The following is a 7,500-nucleotide window of genomic DNA, read 5'->3' as shown; positions in this document are numbered from 1 at the left end:
AGGCCGGGCGAGAGTTCCAGGAGCTCGGCCACAATTCCGATCTCGTCCCGGTCAAGGGCTCCGTGGAAGGGCAGCCCGGGGGGCGGGTCCAAGGGCCCCGGCAGGGACCCGGGCCTCCGGGGTCGGAGCCGAGGCACCCCGCCGAGGGGTGGTCGTCCCGGGCCAAGGCGGCGGGAGCCCGGGCAGGACTCCGCGGGGCAGGCCGGGCGGGAGTTCCAGGAGCCCGGCCGCGATTCCGACTTCTCCCCGGTGCCCTGCCCGGAGGCCGGGCAGGTCCGGGGGCCTTCGGCGCGGGCGGCGGGATGCTCCCGCGGGGGAGACGAGCCGTGCTGGGCCCCGGGAGGGAGGCCCGGGGTCGACCTGGCGCCGGGGCTCCGGCCCTGGAAGTCCCGATGAGGTTTTTCAAACGGGCCGTGCCCGGGCCTTCGCTCCAGGAGGGCGGACACTTTCGGCGGTTGCCCCCGGTGGCTGGGCCGGGTGCCGCATCTACAATATTGCCAGGAAAGGTCCGCGGAGATTTTCGGGGACACGCTTTTCGGGACCCTAGTTGCCCATCTTGGGTTCCAGGAGGTCGGGCAGGGGTACCTCCGGGACCGGACCGTGCTGCAGGAGGGGGTCAACCCCGGGTTTGGCTCCATGTCGACTGGAGCTCCGGCCCAGGGGCGGGCCGGGCGAGAGTTCCAGGAACCCGGCCGCGATTCCGGCTTCTCCCCGGTGCCCTGCCCGGAGGCCGGGCAGGTCCGGGGGCCTTCGGCGCGGGCGGCGGGCTGCTCCCGCGGGGGAGACGAGCCTCTCTGGGGCCCGGGAGGTTGGCCCTGGGTCGACCTGGCGCCGGGGCTCGGGCTCCGGAAGTCCGTATGAGGTTTTTCAAACGGGCCGTGCCCGGGCCTTCGCTCCAGGAGGGCGGACACTTTCGGCGGTTCGTCCCGGTGGCTGGGCCGGGTGCCGCATCTACAATATTGCCGAGAAAGGTCCGCGGAGATTTTCGGGGACACGGTTTCCGGGACCCTAGATGCCCATCTTGGGTTCCAGGAGCTCGGACGGAGGAACCTCCGGGGCCGGACCGTGCTGCAGGAGGGGTTCAACCGCGAGTTTGGCTCCATGTCGACTGGAGCTCCGGCCCAGGGGCGGGCCGAGCGGCTTGGCCGGGCGAGAGTTCCAGGAGCCCGGCCGCGATTCCGGCTTCTCCCCGGTGCCCTGCCCGGAGGCCGGGCGGGTCCGGGGGCCTTCGGCGCGGGCAGCGGGCTGCTCCCGCGGGGGAGACGAGCCGCCCTAACGCCCGGGAGGGAGGCCCGGGGTCGACCTGGCTCCCGAGCTCCGGCCCTGGAAGTCCGTATGAGGATTTTCAAACGGGCCGTGCCCGGGCCTTCGCTCCAGGAGGCCGGACACTTTCGGCGGTTGCTCCCGGCGGCTGGGCCGGGTGCCGCATCTACAATATTGCCAGGAAAGGTCCGCGGAGATTTTCGGGGACACGGGTTTCGGGACCCTAGATGCCCATCTTGGGTTCCAGGAGCTCGGACGGAGGAACCTCCGGGGCCGGACCGTGCTGCAGGAGAGGTTCAACCGCGAGTTTGGCTCCATGTCGACTGGAGCTCCGGCCCAGGGGCGGGCCGAGCGGCTTGGCCGGGCGAGAGTTCCAGGAGCCCGGCCGCGATTCCGGCTTCTCCCCGGTGCCCTGCCCGGAGGCCGGGCAGGTCCGGGGGCCTTCGGCGAGGGCGGCGGGCTGCTCCCGCGGGGGAGACGAGCCGTGCTGGGCCCCGGGAGGGAGGCCCGCGGTCGACCTGGCGCCGGGGCTCCGGCCCTGGAAGTCCGTATGAGGTTTTTCAAACGGGCCTTGCCCGGGCCTTCGCTCCAGGAGGCCGGACACTTTCGGCGGTTCGTCCCGGTGGCTGGGCCGGGTGCCGCATCTGCAATATTGCCAGGAAAGGTTCGCGGAGATTTTCGAGGACACGGGTTTCGGGACCCTAGATGCCCATCTTGGGTTCCAGGAGCTCGGACGGAGGAACCTCCGGGGCCGGACCGTGCTGCAGGCGAGGGTCAACCCCGAGTTTGGCTCCATGTCGACTGGCGCTCCGGCCCGGGGGGCGGGCCGGGCGGGCAGGCCGGGCGAGAGTTCCAGGAACCCGGCCGCGATTCCGGCTTCGACCCGGTCGACTGCACGGCGGGCGTGCAGGCCGGGGGGCGACTCGCAGGGGCCCTTCCAGGCTGCGGGGCCCAGCGGTTGGAGCCCGGCTACCCCGGCGAGGGGCGGAAGAACCTGCACGGCGCGGCGGGAGAACCCGGCATGCTTCCGCGGGGCAGGCCGGGCAGGAGTTCCAGGAGCCCGGCCACGATTCCTACTTCTCCCCGGTGCCCTGCCCGGAGGCCGGGCGGGCCCGGGGGCCTTCGCCGCGGGCGGCGGGCGGCTTCCGCGGCGGAGACGAGCCTCTCTGGGGCCCGGGAGGTCGGCCCTGGGTCGACCTGGCGCCGGGGCTCGGGCTCCGGAAGTCCGTATGAGGTTTTTGAAACGGGCCTTGCCCGGGCCTTCGCTCCAGGAGGGCGGACACTTTCGGCGGTTGCCCCCGGTGGCTGGGCCGGGTGCCGCATCTACAATATTGCCAGGAAAGGTTCGCGGAGATTTTCGGGGACACGGATTTCGGGACCCTAGATGCCCATCTTGGGTTCCAGGAGGTCGGACGGAGGAACCTCCGGGGCCGGACCGTGCTGCAGGAGGGGGTCAAAACCGAGTTTGGCTCCAAGTCGACTGGCGCTCCGGCCCGGGGGGCGGGCCGGGCGGGCAGGCCGGGCGAGAGTTCCAGGAACCCGGCCGCGATTCCGGCTTCGACCCGGTCGACTGCACGGCGGGCGTGCAGGCCGGGGGGCGACTCGCAGGGGCCCTTCCAGGCTGCGGGGCCCAGCGGTTGGAGCCCGGCTACCCCGGCGAGGGGCGGAAGAACCTGCACGGCGCGGCGGGAGAACCCGGCATGCTTCCGCGGGGCAGGCCGGGCAGGAGTTCCAGGAGCCCGGCCACGATTCCTACTTCTCCCCGGTGCCCTGCCCGGAGGCCGGGCGGGCCCGGGGGCCTTCGGCGCGGGCGGCGGGCGGCTTCCGCGGCGGAGACGAGCCTCTCTGGGGCCCGGGAGGTCGGCCCTGGGTCGACCTGGCGCCGGGGCTCGGGCTCCGGAAGTCCGTATGAGGTTTTTGAAACGGGCCTTGCCCGGGCCTTCGCTCCAGGAGGGCGGACACTTTCGGCGGTTGCCCCCGGTGGCTGGGCCGGGTGCCGCATCTACAATATTGCCAGGAAAGGTTCGCGGAGATTTTCGGGGACACGGATTTCGGGACCCTGGATGCCCATCTTGGGTTCCAGGAGGTCGGACGGAGGAACCTCCGGGGCCGGACCGTGCTGCAGGAGGGGGTCAAAACCGAGTTTGGCTCCATGTCGACTGGCGCCCCGGCCCGGGGGGCGGGCCGGGCGGGCAGGCCGGGCGAGAGTTCCAGGAACCCGGCCGCGATTCCGGCTTCGACCCGGTCGACTGCACGGCGGGCGTGCAGGCCGGCGGCGACTCGCAGGGCCCCTTCCACGCTGCGGGGCCCAGCGGTTGGAGCCCGGCTACCCCGGCGAGGGGCGGAAGAACCTGCACGGCGCGGCGGGAGAACCCGGCATGCTTCCGCGGGGCAGGCCGGGCAGGAGTTCCAGGAGCCCGGCCACGATTCCTACTTCTCCCCGGTGCCCTGCCCGGAGGCCGGGCGGGCCCGGGGGCCTTCGCCGCGGGCGGCGGGCGGCTTCCGCGGCGGAGACGAGCCTCTCTGGGGCCCGGGAGGTCGGCCCTGGGTCGACCTGGCGCCGGGGCTCGGGCTCCGGAAGTCCGTATGAGGTTTTTGAAACGGGCCTTGCCCGGGCCTTCGCTCCAGGAGGGCGGACACTTTCGGCGGTTGCCCCCGGTGGCTGGGCCGGGTGCCGCATCTACAATATTGCCAGGAAAGGTTCGCGGAGATTTTCGGGGACACGGATTTCGGGACCCTAGATGCCCATCTTGGGTTCCAGGAGGTCGGACGGAGGAACCTCCGGGGCCGGACCGTGCTGCAGGAGGGGGTCAAAACCGAGTTTGGCTCCAAGTCGACTGGAGCCCCGGCCCGGGGGGCGGGCCGGGCGGGCAGGCCGGGCGAGAGTTCCAGGAACCCGGCCGCGATTCCGGCTTCGACCCGGTCGACTGCACGGCGGGCGTGCAGGCCGGGGGGCGACTCGCAGGGGCCCTTCCAGGCTGCGGGGCCCAGCGGTTGGAGCCCGGCTACCCCGGCGAGGGGCGGAAGAACCTGCACGGCGCGGCGGGAGAACCCGGCATGCTTCCGCGTGGCAGGCCGGGCAGGAGTTCCAGGAGCCCGGCCACGATTCCTACTTCTCCCCGGTGCCCTGCCCGGAGGCCGGGCGGGCCCGGGGGCCTTCGGCGCGGGCGGCGGGCGGCTTCCGCGGCGGAGACGAGCCTCTCTGGGGCCCGGGAGGTCGGCCCTGGGTCGACCTGGCGCCGGGGCTCGGGCTCCGGAAGTCCGTATGAGGTTTTTGAAACGGGCCTTGCCCGGGCCTTCGCTCCAGGAGGGCGGACACTTTCGGCGGTTGCCCCCGGTGGCTGGGCCGGGTGCCGCATCTACAATATTGCCAGGAAAGGTTCGCGGAGATTTTCGGGGACACGGATTTCGGGACCCTAGATGCCCATCTTGGGTTCCAGGAGGTCGGACGGAGGAACCTCCGGGGCCGGACCGTGCTGCAGGAGGGGGTCAAAACCGAGTTTGGCTCCAAGTCGACTGGAGCCCCGGCCCGGGGGGCGGGCCGGGCGGGCAGGCCGGGCGAGAGTTCCAGGAACCCGGCCGCGATTCCGGCTTCGACCCGGTCGACTGCACGGCGGGCGTGCAGGCCGGGGGGCGACTCGCAGGGGCCCTTCCAGGCTGCGGGGCCCAGCGGTTGGAGCCCGGCTACCCCGGCGAGGGGCGGAAGAACCTGCACGGCGCGGCGGGAGAACCCGGCATGCTTCCGCGTGGCAGGCCGGGCAGGAGTTCCAGGAGCCCGGCCACGATTCCTACTTCTCCCCGGTGCCCTGCCCGGAGGCCGGGCGGGCCCGGGGGCCTTCGGCGCGGGCGGCGGGCGGCTTCCGCGGCGGAGACGAGCCTCTCTGGGGCCCGGGAGGTCGGCCCTGGGTCGACCTGGCGCCGGGGCTCGGGCTCCGGAAGTCCGTATGAGGTTTTTGAAACGGGCCTTGCCCGGGCCTTCGCTCCAGGAGGGCGGACACTTTCGGCGGTTGCCCCCGGTGGCTGGGCCGGGTGCCGCATCTACAATATTGCCAGGAAAGGTTCGCGGAGATTTTCGGGGACACGGATTTCGGGACCCTGGATGCCCATCTTGGGTTCCAGGAGGTCGGACGGAGGAACCTCCGGGGCCGGACCGTGCTGCAGGAGGGGGTCAAAACCGAGTTTGGCTCCATGTCGACTGGCGCCCCGGCCCGGGGGGCGGGCCGGGCGGGCAGGCCGGGCGAGAGTTCCAGGAACCCGGCCGCGATTCCGGCTTCGACCCGGTCGACTGCACGGCGGGCGTGCAGGCCGGCGGCGACTCGCAGGGCCCCTTCCACGCTGCGGGGCCCAGCGGTTGGAGCCCGGCTACCCCGGCGAGGGGCGGAAGAACCTGCACGGCGCGGCGGGAGAACCCGGCATGCTTCCGCGTGGCAGGCCGGGCAGGAGTTCCAGGAGCCCGGCCACGATTCCTACTTCTCCCCGGTGCCCTGCCCGGAGGCCGGGCGGGCCCGGGGGCCTTCGGCGCGGGCGGCGGGCGGCTTCCGCGGCGGAGACGAGCCTCTCTGGGGCCCGGGAGGTCGGCCCTGGGTCGACCTGGCGCCGGGGCTCGGGCTCCGGAAGTCCGTATGAGGTTTTTGAAACGGGCCTTGCCCGGGCCTTCGCTCCAGGAGGGCGGACACTTTCGGCGGTTGCCCCCGGTGGCTGGGCCGGGTGCCGCATCTACAATATTGCCAGGAAAGGTTCGCGGAGATTTTCGGGGACACGGATTTCGGGACCCTGGATGCCCATCTTGGGTTCCAGGAGGTCGGACGGAGGAACCTCCGGGGCCGGACCGTGCTGCAGGAGGGGGTCAAAACCGAGTTTGGCTCCAAGTCGACTGGAGCCCCGGCCCGGGGGGCGGGCCGGGCGGGCAGGCCGGGCGAGAGTTCCAGGAACCCGGCCGCGATTCCGGCTTCGACCCGGTCGACTGCACGGCGGGCGTGCAGGCCGGGGGGCGACTCGCAGGGGCCCTTCCACGCTGCGGGGCCCAGCGGTTGGAGCCCGGCTACCCCGGCGAGGGGCGGAAGAACCTGCACGGCGCGGCGGGAGAACCCGGCATGCTTCCGCGGGGCAGGCCGGGCAGGAGTTCCAGGAGCCCGGCCACGATTCCTACTTCTCCCCGGTGCCCTGCGCGGAGGCCGGGCGGGCCCGGGGGCCTTCGGCGCGGGCATCAGGCGGCTTCCGCGGCGGAGACGTGCCTCTCTGGGGCCCGGGAGGTCGGCCCTGGGTCGACCTGGCGCCCGGGCTCGCGCTCCGGAAGTCCGTATGAGGTTTTTCAAACGGGCCTTGCCCGGGCCTTCGCTCCAGGAGGGCGGACACTTTCGGCGGTTGGCCCCGGTGGCTGGGCCGGGTGCCGCATCTACAATATTGCCAAGAAAGGTTCGCGGAGATTTTGGGGGACTCGGTTTTCAGGACCCTAAATGCCCATGTTCGGTTCCAGAAAGTCGGTCAGAGGAACCTCCGGGGCAAAAGAACCGTGCCGCGCTGCCTTGTCAACCGAGCGTGGAGGCAGCGTGCCCCGATCCGGCGGGCCTGGCCGTGCGAGAGTTCCAGGCTCTGGCCCGCGATTCCGGCTCCCGCCCCCCCCCCCGGTGATGGGCTCGGAGGTCGGGCAGGCAGCGGTGCTTGCTTCCCCAGGAGTGGCGGGGCTCTCCTGACGGGGAACCGGGAGGACCTGGTGTCCGCCGTGGGACTTGGAAAACTTCTGCTCGGTTGCGTTGGGAGCGGTTAACGTGGGAGCTCCGGCCGGGAGCGGCCCGGCGGGCCAGGCCGGGGGAGAGTTCCAGGAGACCGGCCACCGCTCCGGTTTCGCCCCGGTGACCTGCCGCCCTCCCTTACGGCGTTCAGGGCAAGCCGGGGGCGCTTCCTCGGGAGCGGCGGGCTTCTCCTGCCAGAGAGCCGTGTTGACCTGGTGTCCGGCGTGGGACTTAGAAAAAAATTTCGCTGCTGGGGGGCGAGCGGTTGACCTGGGCCCGCCGGAGAGGCCTGGAAGTCCGTATGAGGTTTTTGAAATGGGCTTTGTCCGACCCTTCGATCCAGGAGGGCGGACACTTTTGGTGGTTTGCCCCGGTGGCTGGGCCGGGTGCCACATCTACAATATTGCCAAGAAAGGTTCGCGGAGATTTTCGGGGACACGTTTTTCAGGACCCTAAATGCCCATCTTCGGTTCCAGAAGGTCGGTCGGAGGAACCTCCGGGGCAA

Source organism: Alligator mississippiensis, unplaced genomic scaffold (assembly GCF_030867095.1).
Source record: "Alligator mississippiensis isolate rAllMis1 unplaced genomic scaffold, rAllMis1 scaffold_22, whole genome shotgun sequence".
Lineage (NCBI taxonomy): Eukaryota > Metazoa > Chordata > Crocodylia > Alligatoridae > Alligator > Alligator mississippiensis.
The sequence above is the reverse complement of the archived record's forward strand: the minus strand, read 5'-3'. Positions refer to the sequence as shown.